At 29.9% G+C, this 19,328-nt stretch overlaps 1 protein-coding gene and 2 long non-coding RNA genes across 4 annotated transcripts in view; 2 read left to right on the forward strand and 1 right to left on the reverse strand.

The window, feature by feature from the left end:
• Window positions 1-19,328, forward strand: part of LOC122518175 (CCR4-NOT transcription complex subunit 6-like) — a gene marked incomplete in the record, with an annotated part of 788,395 nt that overhangs the window by 469,859 nt on the left and 299,208 nt on the right.
• The window catches only part of LOC122518178, a 287,457-nt gene that overhangs the window by 127,701 nt on the left and 140,428 nt on the right, over window positions 1-19,328 (forward strand). The window lies entirely within an intron of this gene.
• Window positions 6,614-11,879, reverse strand: LOC122518177. 2 transcript variants are annotated; one of them, XR_006303996.1, is made up of 2 exons: window positions 11,455-11,879; window positions 6,614-6,663 (listed from the first exon to the last, which is right to left on the reverse strand). It is a non-coding gene; the product is annotated as an uncharacterized LOC122518177 (long non-coding RNA). The 2 variants fall into 2 exon arrangements; XR_006303995.1 differs by having other exon boundaries at window positions 11,383-11,879.

Raw genomic sequence — 19,328 nt, forward strand, 5'->3', positions numbered from 1 at the left:
ACGGTGTGAACTGTATACATCTGTTTCTATCTGTACTTCTGATTTTATTTTTTATTTTTTATTATTAACAATCTTTCATTTTGACAATATAACACACGTGAACTTTTATTCCATTGAAAAAAAACACACACACACGTCAAAGTAATTGAACGAATTCAAATATATTGTTTAATCGTAGAAAATCAACCGAGTGTATTTTTCGTACGTATTCTTCATCCCTTCTTTCAAATATTTTTACTCCCACAAATTATACTTTTCCAACGATATAAAAATATCTCTCGTGAAATTGTCGCCAACGTAAACAACGTTATATTTTATATATTTTACTCTTTTTCTTATTTTTTTTTTCCCCTTTATTTTTTGTCCCACCAGACTCTAGCACGGTTTTTAACTTGAATATGAACTTGTATTTGAAAGTAATACGATTAAACGTTTATTTCTATTTTAACATTGTAAAAATTCGATAGGTAAATTTGTCAATTAATTAATTATTTTTGTTCATTTATAAAAAGAGTATATTTTAGTTTGTTGAAAGTTTATCATTTAGTTGGAGACTATTTGGCGGAAAGATTATTTAAAGAATGCACATACTATATCTATATATACTTTGAAGAAGTTTTACAATAGAAAATGGAACAGAAAGAGGTCCTATTCTTCCTTCATTCTTTTCTATCGTTGCATTCGTCGTCTGTCGGTCATGTTTGTCGTCGTAGTAAATAAGTACGTGAAACTTAGACACAAGTAAATATATATATATATATATATGTACACACATACATATATATATTTCCCTTGGTGTAAAAGAGCTTGAGATCAAACGACCATTTCTTTTCTCTTCTTTTGGGAATTTTTTTTTTTTCTTTTTTCTTTTTTTTGAAGCACAGAACGTTGTCGGGATTGGTTGATACGTTAACATAACATCCATTTGTATTTGCAAAAAGAAATAAAAGAAGGAAACAATAAAATCTATGATCTTTCGTAAGGTGAAATTGAATAAAATGAATAAAATAATTTTCATGATTTCGTTGACTATTTTATTCTTGACTATTGTCGTCGTTCGCAAAATTTTCATTTTTACGTATCCATAGCGAGAAAATAAAATAAAAACGAGAATGAAAGAAAGAGAAAAGGAAAAAAGGAAGAAGGAATAACGTTGGAAGAAACGTGAAAACTAAACTCCGGTGTGCAGGAAATAGAAACTCGAGAACTTCGTATGAAATTTGTGCACGGTAAGACGATTCCGAGTAAATATAAGGAAATTTCAAGATACGTCTTTTCTCTCGTATTACCTCTTAGGTAAAAAGGGAAAAATCCATTCGCGATAAATCGCGTTTCGTCTAAGAAATCAATTGAAAATGAAGGAAGGTTAGAAGATCAAAGGTACAAATTTATAAGAACCCCCATGAAAAAGGAATCATATATGAACATGTACGAAAACCTCATGTATGACCATATATGGTCGTGTCAAAAAATTTACCATTCATTAAAAAAATAATTATAATATTGTCTAATTATAGAAATAATATATTATTAATAATTAAAAACATTTATTGAAAATCTATTTTTTCTCTTTCGTAACTCTATAATTTTATATATATGGTCGTGTCAAAAAATTTACCATTCATTAACATATATGAATAATATAATATTATATAATTATATATAATAATAATATTATATAATTAATTAAAAACATTTATTGAAAATATATTTTTTCTCTTTTTTAACTCTATAATTTTATATATGTATGACCATATATGGTCGTGTCAAAAATTTACCATTCATTAACATATATGAATAATATAATATTGTATAATTATATATATAATAATAATAATAATATTATATAATTATATCAATCATTTATTGAAAATATATTTTTTCTCTTTTTTCTCTATAATTTCATACATGTTCCCATAATTATAAAAGTGGTCAAATTGTAAGTCAAAATTAAAAAAAAATAAGTTTATTAGTTATTTCACAGAGCACATTATTTGAAACTAAATGAATTCAATGTAATTTTCACAAATATTGTCAAAAATGAACCGTTAGATAATGTTTGTTATTTCAATATTATATAAAATTCATTTAATGTTCAAACGTAATCCTTTAAAAATCTCTAAATTCTTCTAAAAACAAATTTATATCTCTTTAATATCTCTAAATTCTTTTAAACAAGAAATATATGGCTTAGACCACTTTCATAACTATGGGCACATATGTTCATTTATGATCCTTTTTCCACGGAGAGGGGGGTTGGAAAGAAAAAATTCTCTGTACACACATACACACACACACAGGAGTAAAAAAAATTAAACGTAAATGAAAGACAGAGAGACAGACAGAAAAAGAAAAGGGTTAGAATTGGATAAGGATGTGATAGTAAAGTTTCGATATAAAATATATATATATACGATCTCTGACAAATAACCACAGACCGATACGTTTATCCAAGCAAAGTTTACGATGCCGTATCCTGCGACGTGTTCCTCCAGGAATAAATAATCGAATTTTATTGGAAATTGGAAAGGGAAGTAATCGAACCCACCTTTAAGAAAAAGAAAAAGAAAAAGAAATAGAGAAAGATAAAGTGAGAGAGAGTGAGAGAGAGGGAGTGAAATAAACTCGGGTAAAGCAAACGAAGTAGCGGAAAAGGAAAATCGTTCTCGATGAAATTTCAACGGTTCGATGCGGTAGAAACAGGATGGGGAGGGGGCGGTGGGGGAGGGGGAAGGGTGGTAGGTTAAAGGTTGCAATCTAAACGTTACTTGGTCCCCGCGTCGTTCCGTGTAATTTACAAGAACGGTAAAACCAACGATGCGAGGCACGTGGTACAGGAAGGGTAAAAGTGAGGTGAGGTTTGGTTAAGAGTGGAGGGGGGGAGGGTCAAAAGGCAAGAGGGTTTCTGTACGTGTTAATGAAAATAATACCTCAACGCGGAGTTGGTGGCGAGTATGCGAACGATTATTAACGAACGTTCGTAAAGGTTTTCATAGCGGTAGTATCGTTTGATCAAACTTTTGTGCAACTTTGATTTGAACGATTGTTTAAAAAAAAAAAAAAGAAAAAAAAAGAAAAACGATTACGGGATAATCATTCGAACGATTGATTTATTTTCTTTTTTGGTTTCATTTAAGAAAGGTGTGGTTGTTTGTTAATTAAATCGTAAGGTATACATATGTGTGTAGGTGCATATAATTTTATTATATGTGTGTGTGTGTGTGTGTGTGTATGTTGGGGGAAAATATTTAGACAAAGAAGAATGCGGTATTCATTAACGTTGAATTCTGGTTAACGCGTTTTAGTGAAATAACGCTACGTTATTTAAATAATTCTCTCTAATCTCGTGGCTTTTGCGCTTTTACACGTTCCGTAAATCAGTCTAATACACGTTCGAAATAATTCGTTCACTCCCCGTAACCTTTTACCAGGTTCTCGTTGTGAAATCATCGTTTATACCGCTTATATTCTACGCTACGAAAATAATAGAGAGAGAAAGAGAGAGAAAGAGAGAGAAAGAGGGAGAAAGAGAGAGAAAGAGAGAACAACAAAAAAAGAAAATAATAATAATAATAATAATAAAAAGATAGATAGAGAAAGAGAGAGAAAGATATCATCGAAGCTCTGCTAAAATCTCATTTGGTAACTAAAATACTTTTGACAAGGTTCAATGATCTCTGGCAACATTTAATTTCATCCCTTCTCTTTCTCTTTCTCTCTCTCTCTCTCTCTCGTTCTTTATTTTTTCTTTATTTCGGTCGATCAATATTTATCAAAATGTTTTTTCTAAAATCATATAAAATATTTTGTAAATAGTTATACAATAATTATGAGATCGTTTAATCCTTTTGCACTCAAAAAATATCATACGCTTGAAAATACAATAAAATACAATAAATAAAACGAATATTTAATTATGTTTGTTTCTTCCTTTATAAATTTATTTAAATTGCATTAATTCGCTTATTAATTTATCTTTATTTTTAATTTATTTTTACTTTCCTATAAACTTATTTGAATTGTCTTAATTTTTATTTGTAAATTAAATTTCAGAAAAAAAAAGAAAAAGAAGAAAAAAAGGAACTACACATTTTTAAGATCGTCAATTATTTACCGATAACAAAATTGAAACATAATTCGAAATGCAAAAGTTAGTCCTAGGCATAAGTTAATGTTCTCTCTCTCTCTCTCTTTTTATCTTTTCCTATTCTTTACTTCTTCTTAAGAAGAATAAAAAAGTATCCACAGTAAATCTTTAAAAAATCGGCCGGTCACGATTTACCGCGATGTTTACCACGATTAATCGGACCATTTGTCGAACGGATAGAATCGAGCTCTCGCAAACGTGAGACACGACGAACTAGCAAATTTATAGTACGTTATCGTCCGTATGAATATCAAATCGTGATTATCATAATACCACGTGACGATTGCTAAAACCACTATACCATCACCACTACTACTAACAACTATCAACTATTCACTACTACCACTGACCATCATCGTCATCATCATGATCATGATCATCAGCAAAAGCAACAGCAACACGGTATTACGGTTTTCGCGAAACCAAGTTGGAATAATTTATCCCATTAATTCGTTTCAATCTCACCTCGAGTTATCTCACCTCGACCGAATAAAATCCAAAACGGATTCGACGACTTCTACGAACTTAGAGATGGATGGGGGAGTGGGCAGGGGAGGGGGTGGTAAAGGGATTATAATTCTGTCCCGAGTAATTTCGTACCATTTTTGTTCCATCGAGCAACAGACAGAAAGAGAGAGAAAAAATAATACTAAAAAAAAAGTACGGCGATGGGGGTTGGGGGGGGGGAAGAGAGGAGGAGACGGGGGTTGGAATGAATAGAAAAAAAAATACAAAAAAAAGGAGAGGAAAAGAAAGATAATATCCTTCCCCTTTTAATAAAAATATTTTCCCTAAAATTACAGAAAAACGTTTAAATTCTTTCAAGATACTCGAGACGCGTACTTCCGGTTTATTATTATTATTATATATATCATGATTGTTCTAGAAATGGGGGTAGTATCTGCTAGTAAAGACTAGGTTCGCTGAAATTCCGACATTATTAGTTTTCCCTCTCTGTCCCTTTTTTTTTCCCTTTAAAAGGGAACCAACATTACGGCGCATTTTGCTAGCCATAAAATATGACGGGGACACTTGGTAGTATCCATCTATCCATCCAACACAACCCATCTTTCATTTCTCACTTGTTTCATTCTTATAATATATATTTTTTGTTTCTTTTTATTATATTTTCACGTTCACCCGTGAAAATTGTAATCATATTTTATGAATGTAAACCAAAGTATCAAGAAAATTTAATATATTTATCGAATACGTTTATGCAATGATGGTTTTTTATTTGAGATATTAATAAATGTAAAGAAAAATCATTTAGATTATTATATCTGACAGATTCAATTTGATTTTTTTTCTTCTTCTTTTTTTTTTAATAAACAATAACAAACAATTGTCGTAAATTATTAATTATTAATTATTAACAAACAAATTCTGTAAATTATTAATTATTAATTATTAATGTAATTAAATATTATATATTATTAATTATTCATGTAAATTATATATTGTCACATGGGCATATAGATTTATTTAATAAGTCTAAATTATTTTCATTTTATTTTTTTAAATTTATTTAATCAGTCTATATCATTTATATTAAAAATTGTCTAAATTATTTTTAACTATTTCTAATTTTTTACCTGAATCTCTTTTATAAATTCTGTATTTAATAGGATTATCCCATAAAATAAAATATATAAATTACATTATATTACAAACATTACATAAACTACACATCAGTTTATATCGAAAATGACGTAAATCCATTTATATTCGAATCGAGATATTAAAGTATTTGCATTGGATTAAATTTCAAAATATAGATAACAAATGACATAATAATAGAATAATATTTTCGAATTTCTAAGAATATTAAAATTTATCATACCAATTAGCATAATTAACAATATTTAATAAATAATATAATTTTTGATAACTATCATTAAACTTACTCCACATTTGAAAATAAACACAAAATGAAGTTTCATTAATCAACCAATTTTCATGTTACAAAATCTTGAATAATTTGAAATATATATAATTAAAAAATTACTTAAGAATGAAAAGATCATGTAAAAATGTAACTGTTAAAGTATCCATCTCGATGAATTATATTTTAATTGGAAAATAAATTCGGAATTACGTCAAATTCGAAATAAAATCATATTTTGAATAAGAAATAAATGTAATAATCGTTTGAGCAGGTGGGCTAGCTTACCACATCGATGAGCTGGGACAATTTAAGTTTGATGCACACGCGCAGCACGTCTGACGTGTTGACAACCGGTCTCACCAATTTGTTGTAATTCGACAGCAAGTCGTCGTAGAGACGTTTCGCGTCCGGATTTCCGGCGACCGCACCGTGGACCACCAACGCCGAAAGGAACCACACGCGTAGTGTTTCCCCTATTATGGGGGGCATTGTGGATGATCCCCGTTTGCTCCACTATGACCAAACAACCCTTTTACACGCACTCCGAACTTCTCCCGTTTCAACCCCTCTCTCCTTTCTCAAACTTTGACAATCCGACTTTGACTCGACGACGATCGACCAATCGAATCTGCGAACGAAACACACGTCTCGTTTTATTTATTTACCCGAATTGCGATTTATATTTTCTTTCATCGTTAAATATTCGTATATCGTATGACGTATATCATATTTGTAATTTTTTGTTTTTATGTTTTATTCATCGATATTTTTCTACTTTCTCTATTTGAACTGTGATATTTTAAACGGTGGTGGTGGGGGAGATTTGTTTTTTTTTTATTCAACGTGATAATTAATACGTATTAGATTTTTATGGAATATTTCATATTAGAATCAGAATATTGTTACAACTTTGAAGATAAATATAATTTGTCTTTAAAAAATTTTGAATAATTTAATAAACAACTTTGTCACATATTACAATGTTAAACTTTGTTTTAAAATAAATATAATAAAATTAACACGTATTATATATACAAATTTTTATGGAAAATTTTAAATTAAAATCAGAATATTATTACAACTTTGAAGATAAATATAATTTGTCTTTAAAAAATTTTGAATAATTTAATAAACAACTTTGTTACAAATTACAACGTTAACCTTTGTTTTAAAATAAATATAATAAAATTAACACGTATTATATATATAGATTTTTATGAAAAATTTTAAATTAAAATCAGAATATTATTACATCATTGAAGATAAATATAATTTGTCTTTAAAAACTTTTAAATAATTTAATAAATAAATTTGTTACATATTACAATGTTAACCTTTGTTTTAAAATAAATATAATAAAATTAACACGTATTATATATACAGATTTTTATGGAAAATTTCATGTTAGAATCAGAATATTATTACAACTTTGAAGATAAATATAATATTTGTCTTTAAGAAATTTTTAATAATTTAATAAATAAATTTGTCACATATTACAATGTTAAACTTTGTTTTAAAATAAATATAATAAAATTAACACGTATTATATATACAGATTTTTATGGAAAATTTCATGTTAGAATCAGAATATTATTACAACTTTGAAGATAAATATAATTTGTCTTTAAAAAATTTTGAATAATTTAATAAACAACTTCGTCACATATTACAATGTTAATAATTATTTTAATTATCATTCATTCAATTAATAAATTTATTTCTACAATCTGATACGTATTAATGTATCAAAAAAAGAAAAAAAAAATACCACACATAACGTATATTTTATAAATAATTAATCCAACGCGAATGTTTGTTAAATAAATCTTTTAATAAGTTGTCCAAATGAATTTCTAAGCTTCTCCAACGTTATACTAACAAGAAACTAAAATGAATAATCTTTCTTTTTTTTTTTTGAGAAACTTGTGTCAACTCGCGTGTTCTCTCTCTCTCTCTCTCTTTCCCTCTTTCTCACAGTCTCTCTCTTTCTCTTTTTATCTTTCAAACCGCAAAGTATGGATATGATTTTATGCAAATGGTTGAGCCATGTAAGCTGCGTTTTGTGGGACAGCATTTAAGATGCGCCACGCGATATACGTGTAAACTTGGCAAGATGTTACACCCGTGCATAGTTTCGTGTTTTCATTTATGTATATCACGATGAAATAAACTTTCAAATACGTTTTACTCTCCTCCCTTTCTTTCTTTCCCTTTCCCTTTCTTTCCCTTTCTCTTTTTATTTCTTCCTTTTTCTTTTATATTTTACTAACGCGTTTTAAATAAAATGAAATTTTTTACGAAAGTGATTTCTCTCGAATAGATGAAAATCTTTCTTTACCAAACAACTTTTCATTTCATTAGGTCGGAGAAAACTTTTCTACGACAAATTAAAACGAGTTCTAAATTCTGGTAGAAGAGAGAGAGTTTGGAAGGAAAAGGGGAGGGTTGGGAGAGGAGGGGTTGGTTTCGTTAAAGAGTATTTAGCGTGTCTAATTAAATATATCGCATAATCTCGGCTAATTAAAGTACCACTATTATCTATGCGTAAAGATAATAATAACTGTATTAAACTGTATTCGTGTAACACCAAATTGAAATTGTTTAATTTTAATATCGTACAAAATAAATAAATTATTATAAAAATCACATATTATAGAAAATACACACGTGGGGACAAATAAAGATAATAATAACTGTATCAAACTGTATTAAACTGTATTCGTGTAATACCAAATTGAAATTGTTTAATTTTAACATCGTACAAAATAAATAAATTATTATAAAACTCACATATTATAGAAAATACACACGTGGGGACAAATAAAGATAATAATAACTGTATTAAACTGTATTAAACTGTATTCGTGTAACACCAAATTGAAATTGTTTAATTTTAACATCGTACAAAATAAATAAATTATTATAAAACTCACGTATTATAGAAAATACACACGTGGGGACAAATAAAGATAATAATAACTGTATTAAACTGTATTAAACTGTATTCGTGTAACACCAAATTGAAATTGTTTAATTTTAACATCGTACAAAAAAAGATAAATTATTATAAACGATACACTTATGGGGACAAATTATTACTATTATAATTATTATTAAAATATTTCATTTGACACACAATGATTACATCACGATCGTAGTTTATTACTGTATTAATGTATTTTCTTTTTTTTTCTTCTTTTTTTTTGCGTTCAAATATTCGATAAATTTTGTTATACGCGTGATCCCGTTCGTATGGATTAATATATATATATATCACGGAATGTATGATACTTTTTCGGATGAGATTAAAGCGTGAAAGATTTAATGATAGCACCGATAAACCAATGTAGATTTGCGTTATGCGAAATCGTCGAAACAGGAAGGAAATGGAGGACACTATACGAGAATATCGGAATAGTATCGGAAGTTCAGTGTTTGTGCACTGGAATCGATGAATCCCGTTTGCGATCTTGTTGTCATATGAATTTTCGTTCGATACAGTTGATCATTCGTTTTCATTCTTTTTTTTATTCTTTTCACTATAAAGAACAATGAGCTATAACTATTGTCAATCAAATGAAACGATATTAAACGTCTATCAAAACTACACCAATTTCAAATCGTAAGTTTTATTTTACTCTAATTTTCTTTAAAAACTAACACGATAAGAAAGAAAATCAACGATAGAATATAATTTAGATTAAACGCGTCTGAATATAAAGAACAAGTATATTCGAAATTCATGAATTAAATGAAAAAAGATACAAAAGTCATTAATTTAACAAAATATTTTAATACACGTATCTCACTCGTAATAAAATCACTTTGAAATTACGGGGACACTTGTATCGATGCGATGTGATCACCGTCTCGTATTTTATTATTATCTTTTATTTTTAAATAAAAAAAAAAAAACATATTAATATAAAGAGACGAATAAAATTAGAGAACAGTGGTAATAAAAGTTTCGTATCATTTTTCGCGTAATTAAAGTAGGATAAAAGAAAAAGAAACGATAGTAAAGAATAGAAGAAAGATATAAGGGGTGGATAAAAGATAAAAAGTCATAAAAAAAAAAGAAAAAGAAAGAAGAAAAAAGAAGAAGGAATAAAAGAGAGATGATCAAAGTTTCGCGGATGATTCGAACGAGGAGATTCCCACAGAGCGTGTAATTAAACCGGTACTCTCTCGATCGAGCTAGCGAACGTATTGTTATTCGAACCACTTGATTCCAACGTTGATGATCGATATTTCGAAACGTTGCTGGAACGAACATACGAACGAAAGAACGAAAGAAAAAACCACGAACAACGAGCATTTTTCAGGCACAATTCGCGCCTTGTTTTTAAGCCCACACGACGACGAATATAACCGCCACCGTGTAGATACTACACACCGAGAATGAATGAGTCTAACTCGTATAGATAGATACTACTACCTATATTTATACATTTTTATTCGGGATACAGTTTGGTGACACTTTTTCTACTCGATCCTCGTCAATCACATTTGTTTGATCAATCATCGAATTTCAACCGAGATAAATCAGAGAAAGAGAGAGAGAGAGAGAGAGGTAGTAGTTAGAAAGTAATAACGTGTACTTGTTAGATAAAGATATATGATGTGTGTGTGTGTGTGTGTCGTGTACGTGTGCTTTGAAATTATTCGGAAATATCCTTGTCAATCATTTTCTTTGATTTATCATCGAATTTCAACTACCGAGAGAAAATACATGTAATTATTATTAAGTTAACGTTACATTTCTAGTTCTCAATAAATTTCAAATACTTTTTAAGTTACTTTATCAATGAATTACAACACAAAAAATAAATATTTTTATATTTGTGTGTACATGTATAATCACTTTCTAGAATAAATCTGAAGAAATATATATATATGTGTATATGTTTAAATAATAATTCAAGAATTAATCACTCTAGAATAAATCTGAGGAAATGGTATGATCAGATCATAGTTGATCGTAGAGATTGAGTTTGATCGTAGTCCGACATAGTTTTAGTCTCTCGGACTGAATCCCTTAAGGGATTTGGATTACCCGATTAGGAGCTTCTATCTCTCTCACTCTCTCTATCTCTCTCTCTATTTCGCTTTCCAAATTCTGGTAACAACGTTCACAGACTATGGTCGTCGTAAATTCAACTCGACGTTGACTCTCTCACGCACCGATACACGAACGTGAAACTTCAAATTTACGATATCGAATGAATAAATGATCGAGTGAGTGAGTGAATGAGTGAGTGAGTAAATAAATGAACAAACGAATAAATTCAACGATCAGATTAACAGATAAAACAACAACAATTAAATGTATATATGATAATACCTATTCGCGTATTTCACGTATGAGAATGAAAAATTGATCGTTCTGTTGCACACACGGAAAACTGTTACGGACCCTTTCTTTCTTTCTTTCTTCGAGTATTTATTTTCTTTTTCTTCCTTTCTTTTCCCTTCAACACGCGCGGTATAGTCCTACGACAACGCAAAAGTCTAATTGCTTTTGACAAACTGGGTCAACGTTAACGTTATTTCGAATAGAAAAACCAAACCGGTAGTCGCGTTGCCCATACGATTCCCCCTTTTAAACAAAATCATCGATTCGTACGACGATTTATATCCTTTATCGTTGAAAGAGAGACACTTATAAGACAGACAGACAGATAGACAGAAAGTTTGAGAGAGACGGGGGCGAGGGCGGGGACAGGGGGTGGGGGGTGGAGATCGAAAAGATTAGAAGACAAATTTTCTAATAATCTTCGTTCATGAATCTCGATTATCGATATACACGCCTTAAAAATGAATAATATTTATCCGAATAAGTATAAAACACATTATTTATTATTTATTATTATTATTATTATTATTATATTATAAATAAAACGAACGATTAGCACCGATTGTAATCGAAGTAAAAAGAAACATTCCAATAAAAAATAAAAGATCTAAGGGGGTGGTTTGACAATTATTATACAGGACGTTTAGATAAAACGTACAAATCAAAATAGAAGATAACGATGAAGAACGGGATGTTCGATCAGATGAAACGATAAAACGTGATTATACAACTGCATACCGACGCGTAACATATCCCTCTCTCTCTCTCTCTTTCTATATATTATAATAATACTATATACGTATATATGTTTACATATACATGTATACACATATGCATATATGTTTACGCGTATATATTGTTGCACTAGATAAGAGATAAGAAATATAAGGAGAAGTGTAATGTTAGCATCCAATTGCGCTGGACGCACTGTTTGTGTCCGACGGGTTCTAACCTCGCGCACTCAAAGCCACGCCGGTTCTCTGAGGAAGCTTTTCTATCTCTTTCCCTCTCTCAGCCTCTCTCACCCTCTCCCTTTCTCTCTCTCTCTCTTTCTGTCTCTCTGTCTCTCTCTCTTTCGGCGCTGCACACTCGCACGCACTGCACCTACGACTGAAGGAGGCTACAGCTTTTGCTTGTCGTCCCTCGGCAGCAAAGCTTCGGCTAAAATTTCGCTCGAATAGAGGCGCCACTTTCGCTCCCGGCAGCCAACCACCCTTTTCGAAACATAGACACCACCCACCCAACCCCCGTTTATCAAGCCATATCCCCTACCTGCTACCATTGCTTCAACTACTACTACTATTACTACTACTACTACTACTACTATTGCTATCACGTTCTACGAACAGTGAAACGAACAGACTCGCTGCTGCTGCTGCTGCTGCTGCTGATGCTGATGCTGCTTCGAGGAATCTGGACCAAACGAGAGAACGTGCGCGCGCGCGCAGATAACTTCCCCCTTTCCTTCCTATTTCCATCCCCAACACCACCACCTCAACCCCCACCAAGGGGTTCTCTTCTCCTACTCCGCTGGTTCTACCCCCACCAACTTCACCTTCCCAACGTTACTTTCTTTCTTACTCTTATTCAACCCTCCCTTTCTTTCTTTCTTTCTTTCTTTCATCCCCTTATTTTCTTCTTGTTCTTGTTCTTGTTCTTTTTCTTCTTCTTCTTCTTGAAGACAAGTCATGCTACCACACGGTAGATACTTGCCGGTAAGGTGAGGTGCAAGCATCGGAAAGAACCCCATCGATGCTCCGCCCCCTCACGTGAAAGAGTGAGAAAGATTAAGTGTTATTTTTCTTCTCTTACTAATGTGCATGTATGGATGTATGTATGTATATGTATGTGTGTATGTAGGGATGTATTTGTGTAGGCAGACTTTCTTCGATCTGACCAAACGTGTGAAATACGTATCGAAGGGGTTCGAATGCATCGATGCATCGTTGCATTTTCTTTTTCTTTCTTACTTTTTTTTTTCTATTTGAAATGAAATCCATCGAATAAAAATATTACGCGTATTTCTTTTTTTAAATCCGATTATTTAACGTTACTCGTGTTTCTCTTGCGATAATTTGGATCCTTTGTTAATTCGCGAGTATAAGCAGACTTGTTTTTTCGAATCTAATTAAACGTATGAAATCTAAGGGTTTCACAATGTTTTATTATATTTTATAATCGGATTTTATTAATAAATTTAAAATAATAATTTTATTAGTTTGTTTTACGCGTTTAATTCGTATTCTTTTTTTTTGTTTATAATAATAATATCGATTGAAATTGTTTATTTCGCTATCGGATCTCTCGAAGGAAGGATGAGATTGAAAGTTTTCTTTATTTATGAGAGAATGAGTGGAAGATTTTGGTCTCTATTGTTATGGAAATGAAGAGCATGTACGATCCACGATGGGTTCAATTTCTTTTAGAAAAGAATATATAAAAAAATTTATTCTTAGTATTGTATTGATTATCATATGATGTATATATATGTAAATATGTGGTATATATTTTCGGAGCATCGATATCTTGAACGATCAAAAGAGAATAGAAGAGAAGAAGAAGAAGAAGAAGAAGAAAACATAATTTCAATTTATATTACTACGTATAATTTATACAACAATTTTTATTATTTTTTTTTATATCATAAACGATCCTAATACAAACCTCGAGATACTTTTATAGACATTGTTGTAAATATCCACTGATAAAATTTCAATATTAAACCTTGCAGTTTGAAAAAAAAAATAAAACAGTACTTTCTGTAACAAAAAACTAGATAAAAAGGGCATGTGTGGTAAAATGAAATTCGATGTACGAACCACGATGAAAACTTTTCAATTGGATTATTTAATAAATACTGAAATTGAAAAAATAACGAATTTAAATAACCAAAAAGTGGATATTATAAAATATCGAATTTTCAATGCACTAGAAAATGTGTTTTTCTATATTTAAATACAAGTGAATATGAAAAAATGCATGAGTCTGATGCATGTTTTTTTCAATACACAAATAGATGAATAAAAAAATATTTCTATTTCGTACAAAATTATTAATGCATCAATACAATGAAAAATAGACATAAAAAATTATTCAAGACACGTTATAAAAAACTGAATCAATTGTGAATATTTTACAATATTTCAAAATTAATAAACCTCGCTTTTAAAGGAAAAAAAAATTACAAATATTGCACCTTGGGTCGTATTACAAAATGCATACGCAATTATGCATATCGCCATAACTATAACCATAACGAGATCAAATCTACATTTGATCGATACAGATTACATAAATTTTATATTTAATAACATTTATATTAACGCGAAGTATGCAGTTACATCGATTGTCTGATGTATATATTACATCATTTATATACAAGTTACTTTTTTATTTCTACTAAACTATAAAAAAACACAAAAAATAGTAATACAATTCAACAATTTTCGAAGCACGTATTTTAAATTAATATGAATTAAAGTACATCAATGCAATATGAAATCTTAAAAGAAGAAAAAAATTGAAATTCAATATACAACAATATTAATTGAACAGTGAAACAATATTGATAATTAATTAATTGCTACTGCTTGCTTTAACAGATTCTAAACTAATCAAATCTCATAGATTGTTAACCGGAATAATGGGAGTAATTTTTAATATTAATAAGTGGTGCAACCTTACATCGCAGCTCTGCCCCAAATGTGACAGGTGCGCATACGTTCTTTATGATTGTAAAAAATAGAAAAATAAAATAGTTGGGTAAGATTATTCCAAGTTAACATCTACAAGCTTGATAATCCCCAGGTGCATTTACAATCCCGTATACAAGCCTGGGGTTCCTATTCTCAACTTATTCATAATAATCCACACTCTCTCTCGAGAGTGTGGGGAAGCCTTTTAATTTGGTTTATTTGTATATCAAGATTTATGCATTTTTATTCATATCATATAATTTTTTCTATTATAAATCTGTGTAAAAATATTTCAATGATTTTTATATCATCTCTCTTTGGTTTCCTTTCTTAAAAAAAAACTTTTATTTATATATATATTTATTAAAAATACTTTCTTTAAATAATTCTTATGCAAAGTTGATATTTATTTGTTAATAATTTTAGAATCAAAATGCACACCCTTGACATATTTATATGCACTCGCATGTGCTGGCTGTACTTTCGTGTATTTTCATTCGCTTAGCAAGACTTATACGTTTCTAATCAGAATGATTCAAAATAGCTTTTCATTTTTAATTTGCACTATTTAATTATTATATATAGATTATATAAAAAATGAAATTTTCTAATTATTATTAGATAAATTTCATTGGTTAAAAAAAAAATTACGAAGATAAAAATATTTTAAATATTCATTTATTTAGTACTTTTATTAGTTCATTTATTCCTTCATTTTTGATCATTCTGAATGAAAAAAGTATATTCTTACTGTATATTCATCTGCATTTAGCAGGTATGTTCGACTGCATTTAGCAGTTATATTCATCTGCGTTTAGCAGGCATATTTGTACTTACTGCGATTTTCATATGCACTTTTAAGTGCAGGCAAGCCTTTTAAATTGTTTCATTTATGTACCAAAACTATATACATTTTTATTCCAAAACAATAATCTTTTTACTTTTATATATAATAGATAAAAAAATATATTAATCATCTTCATACTATTCATTATTTCTTCTCCATAAATCTCTTATAAAATCTTTCTTTAAATATTTGTGTATAGTAAAAATACTTTCTCCCACTCTCTCTTATGAACTTATTAATTCTTTCATATCGTATTTATTTATAAAAAATTTTGGAATGAAAATGTATATTCCGGACATATTAATCTGCACTTATGAGTGCTAGCTGCCATTCGTTTTATTTCATTCTTTCAGCAAGACTTATATATTTTACAATCAGAATGATTCAAAATTCTTTCTCATTAATTTGCACTATGTAAATTTAAATCAATTATTTTATATAGATAAAAGGGAAATTTTCTAATAATTATTAGATAAATTTCTTTGATTAAAAAAAAAATTACGAAGATAGAAATATTTTAAATATTCATTTATTTGGTACTTTTATTAGTGCATTCATTCCTTCATTTTTGATCATTCTGAATGAAAAAAGTATATTCTTACTGTATGTTCATCTGCATTTAGCAGGTATTTTCTTCTGCATTTAGCAGGTATGTTTGTACTTACTGCGATTTTCATATGCACTTCTCAGTGAAGGCATGTACTTACTGCGATTTTCGTATGCACTTTTCAGTGGTGTCATGTACTTACTGCGATTTTCATATGCACTTTTCAGTGCTGTCATGTACTTACTGCGATTTTCATTTGCACTCTTCAGTGCATTTAATCGGAATGATTCAAAATTTTTTTTCTTTAATTTGTTACTATTTAAAATAAAAATCAACTATCATATATTCAAGAAAAAAAATGTGCAATTAGGGTAAAAGACTATGTGAAGCAAAGTGGAAACAGGAATCTTGTAACTTTTTGAATGCAATAAAAAAATATAGTAAATAAAAAATATTATATATATTTAATAAATTATTATATTTTATATTAGAAAAAAATTGAAATGAATTTAAATGATATTAAAATATTTAAAATGTTTATTCATTATATACTTTGATAAATGTGATTATTAATTCAATTTGAATCATTCTGAATGATGAAACCTTTATTGTGTTGTTGTTATCTGCATGTTTGAATACAGAAATATCCTCTTCTTCCATCGTTGTATCCAAATGCACTATTTGTGCAAGCTGCAGCAATCCATAGACGTCCACACAATTTTAACGAACGTGACTCTAATTTAATGAAAAATATCAAAGACAAAACTCTAATTTATATACTTCAAAAATGCAATGACTCGACTATTAATTTATTTTAATAAGAAAATTGCAATGACTCGACTTTTAATTTATTTAATAAGAAAATTGCAATGACTCGACTTTTAATTTATTTAATAAGAAAATTGCAATGACTCGACTTTTAATTTAATTTAATAGGAAAACTGCAATGACTCGACTTTTAATTTAATTTAATAGGAAAAATGCAAAGACTCGACTTGTAATTTTATTTAATAGAAAAACTGCAATGACTCGATTTTTAATTAAATAAGAAAAATGCAATGACTCTATTAATTAAATAAAAATAGCAAAATCTTGACTCTAGTATTTAAAAGACTCTAATTTTTCACGAACGCGAGTGTGGGACAGCGTTAGGAGATGGAATGGTCCATCATCTCCATTCAGGAACAACTTATAACTAATACTACTACGAGCATAAGTGACAACGTGATAAAGGGGTAGAAAAAGGATTTTGATATGACCACGAATCATTGATCAAAGGGTTATCAAAGATATCCTTTGAAAAATAACTCGTAGTCGAATAGTTGCCCACTTGATACCACAATTTGTGGGGGCCTCTTCGGCATTTTGCCTCTTCTTTGCTTCGTGCCCTGACCACTGCAATGGAGCATTTCCTACGTGCGACGCAAGAAAAGATTACGTATCAAAAAACGCCCTACCATTTGAAACAATACATCACAAAAATTGGCACATTTCAGTGGATTATATCAAAAGAATGAAATCGTCCCTGAGCTAAACCGACCTAATCCCGACCTGTTCTCACCATACGCGACAAGACTCAAACCCTCGTGTTTAATAAAACGCATTTTATTGTACGAGACGCATTTGATCTAAGCTGAAAGAAAATTGGGAAGGAACCAACACAGTTATTAGTAATTTTATTTCCGCAGGTTTTTACGCTGGTATTTTTTTTTGTTTTCGTTTTTGTTTTTATTCTTATTCTTACTTAACCTAACGAGAGGTAAGAGCTTGCAACGTACAGTATCGATTTATCCTAAATAATATAACCACTGAAATATGACAAAGTTCATAAATGCATCATCCCAAACGCCACTGACGAATCCCAACACGCAAACTCAACTGCGTTCCTACCTGAGTGCGTCTCGATTTTTTCTAACACAAATTTTATTTACTTACTTATTTTTAAAAAAATATTAAAAAAAAATAAATGTGTACAAGAGTGTAAAAATATTGAATTTATTCCGTAAAGTAATTATACTAGCCTGTGGACGATCAATGGACTCAAAAGAATTCACCGATCGTACGCAACTACACAAGCACATTTAATCGAATGCTCCAGCAGATATATTTTTTTTTCTGAATGATGAACCTATTACAAACTAGGATTAACACATTGCACATTAAAGGTGAAAATGTTTCGATAAAAAGAAAAAATTACAACAATTGTAATAATCTCATTTTATTCGAATGGATATATGTTATTTCTAACATTAAGAAGTATATTACTAAAAATCGCGAAGTGCAAGTGTTAATATACTTAAAAAACTAAGTATCAAAACAAATTCAAAATCCTTTGCTAAGTTCAAAAGATATTGGGTGATCTATCTAATGTTCTCATTGGTTGCAAAGTATTTTTGAACTGCTTGATACAATCATCTTAACTTAACGCATAGTATCAGCAAAAAAAATGGAGAGAAAAGGAATAATGAAAAGTGTAAAAATTTGCTGACACTTAGCTGAAACCCCGGAGGCAGGAATGTCCATCCTGAATGGAAGCAAACCTTTTGCCGTTCCCGGTCCTTACCTACTTAAAATTAAAGTATTCACATACACTCAAAAAAGTATGCTACCTGCCTATCCCTCCTCCTATATTTAAAAGTGCAAACAGACACACCAACACAATCATTCCACGCTGGATCTGTACTCACATACCACCAGGGTGCAAAAAGCCTAAACTAGAGAGCATGCCCCGGGGCACCTCCGACACCCTAGTTCAACCACGTTCTAAACTTATATTCTATAAGGTTACGTACCCAATGCTGTAATCGTCTGCCAAGGCTAGTGATTATTGCAATAATAACTAAAG

This window comes from Polistes fuscatus, unplaced genomic scaffold (genome assembly GCF_010416935.1).
Source record: "Polistes fuscatus isolate 324 unplaced genomic scaffold, CU_Pfus_HIC Scaffold23, whole genome shotgun sequence".
In the NCBI taxonomy this organism is placed as follows: domain Eukaryota; kingdom Metazoa; phylum Arthropoda; class Insecta; order Hymenoptera; family Vespidae; genus Polistes; species Polistes fuscatus.